Source organism: Pteropus vampyrus, unplaced genomic scaffold (assembly GCF_000151845.1).
Source record: "Pteropus vampyrus isolate Shadow unplaced genomic scaffold, Pvam_2.0 Scaffold2, whole genome shotgun sequence".
NCBI classification, from domain to species: domain Eukaryota; kingdom Metazoa; phylum Chordata; class Mammalia; order Chiroptera; family Pteropodidae; genus Pteropus; species Pteropus vampyrus.
The window spans coordinates 22526531-22539398 of record NW_011888783.1 but is presented as its reverse complement, the minus strand read 5'-3'; the positions used below and the strand labels follow the sequence as shown (position 1 = coordinate 22539398).

Below are 12868 nucleotides of genomic sequence, written 5' to 3'. Positions count from 1 at the left end.
ATATTGCTGTATATTTCCATGATACTCATTCATAGACTTCTGTTCCTGTTTTGCAGACTTGAAAACTAAGGCATAAGATCCTAGAATAACTCACCAAGTTCATTTAAGATAATAGTAGACCTGGAAAGATATTACTATTCCATGATCATTCTGTCTCTTTCTAGATCTTTCTAGCTCTGTCGTCCACCTTTAAATACCTTTTTCAACATTAATGAATTTAATAGGCTCTTACATTTAATACATTAAGTTTATAGACTACAATTTTTCCACCAAAGACTAAGACTATTTCACTGATAATTTGTTTTAATTGCTAGCTGTTTCTAGATTCCTTGTATTTATTTATAGTTTTTTTCTTATTGTAAATTATTTCTTTATATACATTCATACAAACTTCACATATATGTGGTTCTTATTTCCATTTTTACACCCTTGGATGCTCTCTCTCCTAGAATTTGAAAGTAACTTAGTTTTCTGCTGATTCTTTCCTTCCATTTGGCAACCATTTTATTTCACTGTTTTTGAAGTGATGCAGTAAGAGAAAAATGGCTGCCTTTTGTTTATTTCCTTGTACATTAACATGATGACATCATCAAAGATATTAGCTAGACTGTACATATCTTTAAGAACCCCAGAGGTGCACTATAAGTCAGGAACAGTTTGTTGTTTTGTTTTGTTTTCTTTCCTTTTAATGCCCCCAAGGTTTTTGTATCTTTAGCATAGCTCTTGCATGCAGAGGAAAAAATGAACATGAGCATTTGGGAACAAATGCATTAAAATGGTGGCAGTTAAACCATAGCTGAATATTTTTTCAATGTTAAGAAAAACTCACCAAAAAGCATTTACTTAAGTCATGAAACATTTTAAATCAATGTTAACTCTATAAAAACATTATAAAAACCATGTTAAATCATATTTAGAGACTGGGCTTTTTAGCCACACTTACCTATTCTGGCTTAAAATTATTTTTAAAAATTTCAATTGACACAAAAAATTTTAGTTATAATTATTTTCAAAAAAATAATTTATTGATGGAAGGCTTAAGCAGGTATATAAATATTATTTTAATATTACTGTGTTATTTACAAATACTATTAAAATGTACTGTATATCTACCTACACAGAAAATTTGTTTTCAGATCTTCATTTACTGTGCTTCTGACTTTTCCTTCTGTGTTCTTTGTTGCATTAATTTCAATTTCCATTGAGATTTATAAGCAACAAGCTTTCAATTATTAGTTTATTTTAGACAGATTATTAAAGGGATAAAAAATAGATTTTTTTCATCAAATTCCAGTAACTCAATGTTTTTTTATTTGAAAATCCACAATCCATTTTCAGATTTTGAGAAATTTTAGGTGTTTATTTAAAAACATTTTTAGAAAGATAATCTCACTATAATATTAATTCAATATCTATGTATACAGCAGAAAATTCCTGTATATGTTGAGTAGTCTGCTCTGAAACTACTTGTTAACACTGAAATCAGAAAAGGTAAACCATATGCTTTATTGAGGTATGCTGTCTTAAAATAAGTTACTGCGATTTTAAGAATTAATATGAACCACATGTTCTTTAGATCTTTAAATTGAATTTTTCATTGTTCTTTTAAGTCAGCTGTTCTAGGAATGTGTCATCTTTTGAGAAGAGAAATTAATCATCTATCTCATTTATATACATCAATAAAAGAGACTCATCCTCTCATCTACTTTGTCAAAAGTAATTAGAATATCTCTTTTTTTCATATATGGTATCTATCTGTTAGTGATTGAAATGTTCATTGAGGAGATTTTAAGGGAAACAACCACTTATCCTTTTAGAAAATAATCTCCACCAAGAAAAGAAACATCAGAAATCTAAAGGTTAAAACATAACTGTCAAATCATTCAGTTGGGCAAGGCTCTTTAATAACATTTGTACAAAAGTACTTTCAGAAAGCAGAAGGTAGGAAACGGCTTTTTGCTAGTTCCTCTTCCTTAAATTATTATTCAGCCTCTTCTTAAAATAAAATCTAGTTAACTTCTTTTGAATGCTGGCTCAAACGCTTTCTATAATAATAAAAAAAATCTTGTGAAGGGATTTCCATAAGTTATGCTGCATTAATGACTTAGAGCAGCTTCATAATCTGTTATTCCTTCCTCCTAGCAGACCTCAGCTGATAAAAATATCCATAGACACAGTGAAGTCAGTGGCATGCCTGGCTTTCTCAGACAAAACTCCCATGTGATCACATATAGGCAGCCTCAGTGAGGCTGATGCCGAGCAGCTAGCAGTAGGTAATGAGTCTTTGTGCAGAGTGAAGCTCTTGTCGCTGAACAATAAAGCATACGGTATCAGCAATAAAACACAGGGTTGGCAAATTTAAGAAGATTCCGCTGAACCAGGAAGAACAGTGCCTTTGGTGATGCTGACACATATTATAAAATGATAATCAATTTATTTTGGATTCTAATAAATAAAGACTGCAAGGACTAAGACTACAGCTATTTGAACAGGTCAGTGATTTTATAAATTACTCCAACACTTCCCTGTGTTTGATTGGATTTAAATTAGGATGGGCTAATGTGTGTTTTGCCTTAAACAAAAACTTTGCAAGATATTTGCAGTGTGTAATATGAAGAATGTACTTGAATTGACCCAATGAGATTAAATTGTTGATGCAGTCAGATGTGATAGAGAAATGTTTATATGATTATAGTAAACTGAAAAGTTATTTATTCTATTTAAAAATTTATAGGTAAGAGAAAAGTCCAAAAATTTCTAATTTTCTACATATGCAGGTTTACTATAAAGCACAATACTACAAATAAATAGCTCAAATAAAAAGCTTCAAATTTATTTTTCCAATATTAAAAAATATTGTATTGCAGTAGTTTATGTGTCTTATAAACTGGGTGATATATCATTCAGAATTTATTGAGGTCTTTTGGTGGACTGCAAGAGGAAGGTTTGGAATATTTAATTATTTAAATAAAAAATTTTAAAACAAAAATTTGAAATGCTAGTAATATTATCTGCTAGAACAATGCATTTTATATTTAAATATAGTAATATATATCTATATTAATCTATTGTGTGCCTTTTATTTTTCATGTTATATTTCTTTTCATAGATGAAAAATGTTATTGCATAAAACCTTTTGTTTCATAAATATTATTCACTCACTATTGGAAAAAACAGTTTAGCTTAATTTTAAAAAGAATGGATTAATTATGTGATGATGCATATTTCCATTGACTCACCAATTAGAAAAGAATGTGTCTTCGTGTGTATTTATAAAAATATGTCACACATGACCTTCTGTATGTAGAAAATAACCACTTCTTACCTTTACTGGTATTAGAGAAGTTTGTTTTAAATAGAGAGATTGCTGTGTATAGGAAGAGGAGGGAAGAAATAACACTAGCAAATAATAGCATGACAGTGAACATCTTTGCCAAAGACAAGCATTACTGCTACGTGAATCTTTAGATTTAAATACATAATTTAACTTTGCTCTACATTTTTATTGCTGTATTATTTTAAAGGCATCCTGAGACCTAAATCCTTCATAATTAATTTCTTGGACACCATTTAGGATGATCGTCTTTAAGACACCAGGGCATATTCAACATTTTATGGAATTACTTTAGTGACTTCATGTATTTGTGCAGTGACTAAAATAAATTCGTCCCTGTAAAATGCTGTTTAAATCACAATAAAAAGAAATATCCCTTGTCCCTGATTATGCATGAAATGTGTATTCCAATGGAAAAAAATTAGCTACGTTTCAAAAACAAGAGAAGTTAATGAAAATTTTAAATTGGCCTTCCACATGTATTTAAATGAAGTATTTGACTATGTGGGTTTCCTTAGTTACCATAGTCGCTGCTGACAGCTTCTTTTGACGGGGAGCAGGAGAAGCAGGACTCTAAAACAAAGAGTTAAAAACACTTATCCATTAATAGACATGGGGGGCCGTGATGCCGCCAGCCCAGTGAAGTCGGTGCCCACTCCCCATCGCCCATTCCAGCTCTCCGGTGATTCAGGTATTCTGGCAGAACTGCAGCTCCACAATTCCTTACCCAGCATTCCGTTTCAGTTGCTGGAAGGCTGCCTGAGCCTTATGCAAATGAGACCAGCTCTGAGGCTTTGACTGCAGAAGAGGGGGTGGGGGGGCAGAAGGGAGTTCAAAGGTCACCGGGGCGGGGGGTGGAGAGCTGGATCAGTTGCCTGAAAAAAAATGCACCGGGCTCCTCTGCAGCAGTGTTTTGCAGCAGTTAAATGAGGTGTGCTTTATTTCTCAGAGAGAAGATTTTACAGCGTGTGGGCCGTAGTCATTTAAAGTGCACGCAGGTACGGTGACAGATTTCATGATGCGCCTGATTTTATTTCTATAAAAGACACATGATGAGGATTGGTATTTTAATTCATTGTAGAAATTGGCAAGGTGTTCCCCTGTCTTCAGGCTTCCTTTAACTAGTTTATTATTTAAATCTTCTTAATGTTTTTTTTCGATTTGAACCATGGGTGTTTTGTTCAAATGGAATAATTTCATGTGAGAAAATATGGGATATGGGCTTCTAAATAATTACATTTGGAAAGTTTTTGATTGCAGAGAGATCTAGGTTGGAACATCTAGGTAAATATCAGGACTTAAAACTTTTAGAAGATTTTCACATTTTTAAGAAATGTATTTTAAATAAGAACTGGTATCCTAGCTTACGTTTCTTGTGAAGTATCTGGAATTAAATAATGGAGTTCTTTTGTTCATATCCCACACAACATCATAAGTAGTTTTGATAAGTTATATTTTCATTTCATTTTAGGAGGTTTCATTTTTGAGAGGCTTCATTCTATATTTTATTGCTAAACACTTTATCAGAGAAATTATTTCTTTCAACCTTTAAATGCTTCCTTAATTTTCCTAATTGTTATTTTCTACGGGACGTTTTAGACTATGCTATTTTGAATTCACCACGTTAACTTCTTATGACATTTCTTTTCAGTTAAACCTGGGTAAAGTGATCCTCATAAATGTCACAGACAAGACAAAAGTCTTTTTCCCCATGCACTAAATATCCTACTTTTGTAAAATGTGCGATTACATCATAGTAAAGTCTGACCTGTACCAAACAAATGTGTACTCACTCTTATTGTTCATGTTGCTTTAATATTTCCAAAACATAATTTTAAATAAACTTAATTAAAGCATGATTAGACTGTGTTTATCTATATCATTAAAATTTTTAAATATATCAATTCAGTAGTTACAATGTTGATGGGAAATAATATTATTTTAATTTGCATCAAGTGTGCATCTGTCTACATCACAGGTTCTGCGCGTATGAAAATATTTTGAGAAGATGAAAAGGTGAAATGTTTAGTCATGAAATTACTGCTTTAGGTTTTTATATTTGCATAAGATATTTTAAAATGAATTTTATGAAGCTTACCTACAGGCTAGTTCGTGTTTAGATAAACTTAATTACTTTCTTTGCACTGAAAAGAGGGCGTTAATTTATTATCATGATTAAAGACTTGGTAGTTTGGCAACAATGTCTTTTATTTTAATATGGGGGCTGAGGTAGTTGGAGGGTGGACCGAAACAGGAGATTGGCCAATGAAGCAGTGGACAATTATTTCAAATATTTATAAAATCATTTTGTAGTAGTTATTCAGGGCTACCCTTTATCACTCTATGGGGACATTATGACATTTATCCAGGATCCTGAGAGTAATTCAGGAAGAGGGATTTATGCTTTCTGTTAGTTATTTTTAAATGCAAAAACTGCCATTTTTTTCTAAATTGTTTTGAAACTTTCAGTAATGACTGCAGCTAAAGGCAGTATATTTCAAATAAATTGTTTCCTTCTTATATTGAATGGAATATGCCATCCTCTATTCCAAATAACATAATTGTCAATTTTTGTTTTCTATATATATGTGTATATAGTTATTATGAAATATATGTGTATATACATGTTATATGTATTTATTACATTATATGTAATGTATATTATATATTATGTATGTGTACATACATAATATTTCAAATGGCTGAATAAAATCTTATGGTCAACCATATTTAATTCAACAATTCTGAAAAACAAAAATTTTTAAATTTACTTTTCACTGAAGTCATGACTGCAGTTTGTATCTGCTAATCTCTCTCTGTGTTCTAGGCAGAGCACAGGGAGGAGGAAAGAACCCAGTTTAAAATTCATTTAGGCAGTTCAGTCCTATTAACTTTGTAAATGCAGCTACTAGCAGCATATTCTGAATATAGAAATAAAAACAATGCGAGAAAGGAGAGCCTACGAAGATTCTTGGAGAAAACGTGATAATAGACAAGTGTGAAATAAAGAGAATTGTCGTGCTTTTGTGAGCCGGGAGAGAGCTGTATATGTCCTGCAGCAAATTTATGGCTTTGAATATCCTGGATAATTTATGTCTCTATGCAAATTCACTCAAAACTTTGAAGTCCTTTTTGCATTAGCTTGAGCTGTGCTACTTACATACAAATCTCAGCAGCAGGTACATAGTTTATGGTCTGGATATTTAAATGTATATAAAAATATCTATTTGGGTAAATGCAATTCAAATCAAATTTGGACAGTGAAAGAGTAAATAGAGTCATGTAAAAATAAATCATTGAAGGATATGTAGTTAGTGTGCGTGAATAAATGCTGTTGTAGCAAAGAAACCTTTAAGGACTTTTCAAAAATTAATTTCCTGCTTTCTGATTACCAGTCTGTCTTTGTCATCACTTGAAACTAGAGACCATATTGTAAGCTTGTAAAGATTTTGGGGCAAACAGGTACTCAGTGTAGCAGTATGGAACAGAGTCTAAAATCTGCAAATAACTGTTGTCATCTCAAAATCACAAGTGCAGGTTTTAAGTTGTGTTATCACTATATGTGTCCTCCTGATCCTCTGCTGTCTATGAAACTGAAAGAAGAACAAATTTACTTACATAGAAAATGCTCAAAATAATTGAGTATTCAAAACAACCACATTTCTTTATTTTAACCTGGCATTTCTTAAGAAACAGAACAAATGATTGCAGTTTTCATCATCTATTCTGGAGTTAATATAGCATTGTGTCAATTTTACTGAAAAGTAAAGTACAATAAAATTGTAAGGTGTTCTTAAAGATCTTATTCTTATTCCATATTATTAGACACACAACAATGCTATAATAATACTTTGTCCAGACAGTTGGGAAAACAATCCGTACTAAATATACCAACTTTCCAAATAGGTAAAATTTATAACTTTAATGTCCAGTTTTTTACATGTTAATTACTTTAATGGAAACAAAATACAGTACACATCATTCTGCTTTGTTGAACAAAGTGGAATTCAGTTAGGCATTAGAGTCATCATTCTCACCATGACATTGACTTATTGCAAAAGGTAAAACTGTTCCCTAACACCAAATGACATTGCTATTATATGCTTTTTGTAAATAATTTTATATACTTTTTACATGTTTATATGTTTTTTATAATTTTTTATAATTTTATTCTTCTCATGTTAATATTGATTGTATTTTAATACAATTAATAATCACTCCTTATTTGAGAGCAATTTAAAAATCAAGTCTTTGTACTTTGTTTTACTTTAAATTTTAAATCATTTAATGGTGGTGGGCAAAGGAGGAGAACTAAGCATCCTCTATACTTCTATGTAGTAAACTTCTAACACATACATATATATACTTAGTATATTAAGCATAGGAACATAGAAAATAAACAAAACATCTTAATTTTTCTTATGTTCATGATTTTGAAAATCATGTTTGAACTCCAGATAAATTAGAGATTCTTTTTGTTGCTACAGTGAGACTGTCACATTAAACAATCAATGGGAATTTGAGATTACTTTGTCTAATAGGGAAATGAGGAATTGCTGATAGGTATACCGAAGAAAAACACAAGACCAATTTTGTGTGTGTGTGTGTACGTGGCAGTTGACTAATCATTGGTGATATATATCTATTCTTGCTAATTTCAGGAGATGTAGTTTATTTTATTTTCAAATCCTGGGGCTTTGAGATTCACCACCTCCTACCACCATGATAGCCAAGAAGAGTTGTAACTTGGGTAAACCTTTATCTCTATGAATCCACATATTATTCATTTAGAAACGCATTTAATCATGCATGTGTATGTGTGACTGTATGCATGTGTGCACATGTGCACACCTTCAGTCCCCCCAAATCGCATACAAGAAAAGTAAGACGACTGAGCTATCCATCAATCCTATTTCTTTGAAAATTTACTAACTCAGTTGTATGTTAAGATACACAGGGTAGCTAGTACCATACCACTAATACGTGTTCTCATCCATTCTGAAGAACTATGAAGATCTGAAGGGATGTTGGTTCCATAAACTTAGTGTCAAAATATGTGCTAAGAATGAGAGATAGTGCAAAGTGTTGGGGAAAAGCTTTATATTATGGTCTTCTTTTGCCTATTATCATTTTAAAAGTCCTAGGAACTACTTTAACAAATGTGGGTAACATTGTTAAATACAATAAAACCTTGTAAACTTAGGGCAATTCATGAACAACTAAAATCCAGAAAAATATTGTATATTGTTTTCTTGATAGTGCTTTTTATTATGTATTGGGTATATGAGTTCAAGCTATATCATGGAATGTGAAGAGGCTGAGAAGGATGGTGGTTAGGAGCAGGTTCTAATCCTGGTGTCACTTCCAAGATATTTGCCGCTTACGAATCCAGGTGGCCTTAGACATGGTACTTGAAATCTGTAAGCCTCATCTTTTCCATCTGCAAATTGGGGATAATTGTCTCTATATCAAAGGGTTTTTATGAAAATGAAATAGCATGATGCGTGCTTAGCACATAATAAGAGCATCATAAATGATAATGAATATTACTATTTTCAAACCATAGGAAATGATGCCCTGGTATGGATAAGGCAAGATCAGCTTGAGCCTAGAGTCAGAAAAACTTTGTGAAACATCTTAGATTTCAATTGATGAGGAAGAGACATGTTTTCCAAAAATATAAACAATGAGAAGTTTATTAGAGGTCATACGGAGGTCATACTGAACAGCTAATTGATACCTACTATACTGATGAAGCAAGTAAAGAAGGCAGTCAGTCACCATGGTCATTCGTCAGAGTTCCGACCACATGTGGCTTCATAGATAACTTTAATCTTTCCAAATGGAAGAACAATATCCACAAAATCCTCAGTAAAATATACTTTTCTGAACTGCTTTATATCCTTTATTGCTTTAAATTTTTTTTTTATCTTTGTGCTTTTGCTCTACTATTTTTTCCAGTTCCATGTTGATTTTGTACAGTTAAGGCATTAGTCAACCATCACTGCTCCATTCATACATAGTTCTTGTCTCATCCAGACTATGGACTTATCAATTACAGAGGGACCTCAGCACATACTTGGTGCCTAAGAAATATTTGCTGAGCCAGTGCTATGGAGCCAATGTTAGGGAGCGTAATGAGTCTAATTCTACCTAATGACTTAAAAGTGCTAATTTGTCTGAATCGTGAAACAATCACTATGGCACAGATCTATTGCTATTTTAAACTTCTTTTACATCAGAATGTTGAGAAATATTGCATTAATTGATTTGATCACAAGGTTTTCCCAAGGAAATTTAGAAAATATATCTACATTTTTTTTTTACTTGAAAGTTATTTTAATAGTAGCATACCTAGAAGTGCTTTTTAATAAATATACATTGGTAACAAGTGTTGGATAAATTGGTGCGGAAGAATATCATAACTCTGCTTTTGTATGAAACTTGTTTGAATGGAGAAACTTTTCTAAACAGTGGGTTTCCAACTTTTAAAAGATTGTAAGAATTTGGTGTGACTTACACCCGTTTTAATTTGTGCTAGTAGAACCTTCACTGAGACTTGAAAATCTAGATATTTTATCATATATTCTGTATTGTTTTTACTAATTGTTGCTTAATGCAATGTCACCTGCAGATTGAACAACTATGTATTGTTCTTTGCCTTAGATAGTAAAAATCTGTATCTTGCTTAAGGTGGTGATTTATTTTAAAAAACATCCAAAGAACTTTTTTCTATTTCTTCTAATTTTTAAAATCTCCTTTATTTTCTGCACAGTATTCTTGGCAGGATCCCAGTGCTTGGATAGGAATGGTCCTAAAGCTTGGCCATATTTTATTCTGATGTCCACTTCAGAATACTTTATGAGGGAACTATTTTTAAAAGTTCCTTCCCCTTCAGGCTATTCTGATGATTCTTGTGAAGGAAACGGATATCATATCTCTTAAATGTCCTTAGATCTGCACTGGTTAGTCCACTCTAGTATTTACTCAGAAACTTTCTAAAAGACTGAAGAGACACTTCTTAAGTGCTAAGGAGAAAAAAAACTGTTATCTTCTAATGCTGCAGTAATAATTCCTAATTCTTCCATGTCTGTGTCTTTTATTCCCCTTATTGTGGTAAGTCTTACCATCTAAGGAATTAGGCTAAGTACTGTTCTTTAGTCTTAATAGCAAGTATACAAAATAAATTTTTCATTGATACTTTTGCTGTTAGAGTAGGAAATAGGCTTACAACAGCGTTTGATCAATTTTCAAATTTTAAAAGCCTCATTGTGTTCTTGCTTGGTTTTCTCTGCTCTTGCTAACTGAAAGAGCATCCTGAAAATTAACTTTAGGGAAGGACATTGGTCTCCCAGCCTATATGGATTTTATTATATCATGTTGCCAAATACCAAGTAATGATCAACGTTTAGGGTTAAGAAGCATTAAAAACCATGTTCTGGCTTTCTGTGGTTATTAATCCCAATGACAGGTAATATGGGAACCTTTTTGGGGTCCCCCCCTAGCCAGATAGAGTCAGAAAGAACCTTTTTACCAGTTGTAAATAGAGTAGTCATCTATCTCTTTATCTGCAGGGCTTAAATTAATTTAGCTATTGCAGTTTGTACACAGTAAGAGAAGAGGGTATGGGCATTAGAGACACCAGCCTTTGATAAAGGCCATGGCTTTTTTCATTTACTCCCAGGTATTGGGGACCGAATTGCATCACAACCTATTGATATTAGTTATGCTCCGCCCCTTATTTTGGTAGAAGTGGACCTGGAGTGGTCTTATAATTTGACCACTTGTTAGTAGCTGATCTAGGATTAGTCTCCAAATTGATGACCATTCGTTACCTGAGCAGGCATGGGAGTACAATACATCTTCAGTCCATGAATAATCTTAAAGTCAAGTGTGAGAAAATGTCAGGTAAAGCCTCAATTGTGATATGGTGTAAGAAATTACTGCTAAATGCATCAGCTGGGTGCCGTGAATGCAGAGAGGTCACTTAATCCAGTGTGGTGCTGGTCAGAATATTTCTTGAAGAAAGTTTGGGTCAAGCTTCTTGGGCAAATGATCTAGATTTCTGAAACCTCTGTTTCCTTTGTTAAAACTATCTTGCAGAGTTCAGGAAAAGGTTCTAGAGAATAGGTACAAAGTATCTGGCCCATAGTAGGTGCTCACTAAATGCCGACTTATAAATGGAACAAGGTAATCTTCATTTTAGGAAAGACAGACACTGTTTCAAGGGAAGTGTACTTAACCTAGAACCATTCTAGTCAAGTATTCAAGCCACACATTTACAGATGAGGGCAGGTTGGGGTACTTGTTTTAGAGTAGTATGTGGCAGCTAAGAGAGCACTGAAGAAAGAAGTTGGGAGTATCCCCAGGAGATGCAGTAGTGTCTTTGGTATACATGGTAGAAGAAACTGAGGGGGCCGGCCAGAAAGAAGCCTGCCTGAGGAAGTGGATGACCCTGGTGGTAAAAAGGAACAGGAGGAGACAAATGCTCAAACTTCTTTATTACTTTGAATTAATGTGTTCATAGTGAATCATTTCTCCAAGTTTAAGATATCCACCCAAGCTGGGGAAATGATATAAATCACCAGAGCAGAGGCTCTTAACTGGAGTCCATGGATAGATGGCATGCATTTGTGTTTCTGGACACTTTTTTTTTTCTGGGGAAAGCATTCATTTATTTTGTCAAATTCTAAAACTGCAAATCATCAAGCTGCAAAAATATTGAAATCCAAAACACATAAAGTAACTCAGAACTTTAACTCAAGGTCACAGGCAACTCTGGCATGAGGAATACATACATAATTAGGAAACCCTACAATTATTTCTCTAACAAAAATATTCATTAGTCAGGAGTGCTCCCAGGGTTCTTGGCTTAAACAGACACCTGGACAAGAGAGGTGTACTTGGCCAACTTGCGCTTCTTACGTTGGCAAGCCACCAGCAGCATTTTTCACATTGGTAGTGTCCCATGGAAACACCTTGCGGGATTTTACCTTGTGTAATCATTGCCAAATCCCTATCCTCTTGGCGACAGATATGTTAATTTCTTGCCAAATGGGTTAAGGCAGAAATGGCCCTAATATTGTGGAAAAAAGATATATTTGTGTTGTCGTTGCTTAGAGAAATGCATATGCATTCTGAGAATGTGTGGAGTGGTAAGTGTTGAAGGCATTAAAATCTGATGCCAACTTCTTAGAATGATTATCTTGTTTAGCGGAGGCTTTAGCCTATATCAGTGTTTGATTAACATAATCATGTAAGGCCAGTGGTAGTGTCAGTATTAGGACAGAACATCACAGCATACTCAAAATCACGATTTAAAAAAAATTAATGATGAAAAGAATTAATGTAAACTCACTTTGTTAAAATTGTATGCTGATAATCAGGAACACATCTGGATAACTAAAGATATCATGCCAAAGAATAAAAATAACTACGATTTTCTTTTAGCTAAGCTCTCCTTTATTAAATATTGGAATAAAATCTATACACCATCAATTGAGCAACTGTCCTCTTCATCCTCTCTCTGGCCCA

At 33.2% G+C, this 12868-nt stretch overlaps 1 protein-coding gene across 1 annotated transcript in view; it reads left to right on the top strand.

Annotated features, from left to right (window-relative positions):
- Window positions 1–2239: 2239 nt before the first annotated feature.
- CSRNP3 (cysteine and serine rich nuclear protein 3) overlaps window positions 2240–12868 on the top strand; it is an 80297-nt gene continuing 69668 nt past the window's right edge. Inside the window, exon 1 of the mRNA XM_011358271.1 lies at window positions 2240–2492. The gene's annotated coding sequence lies outside the window, so the exon portion shown is untranslated. The remainder of the gene's footprint in view (window positions 2493–12868) is intronic.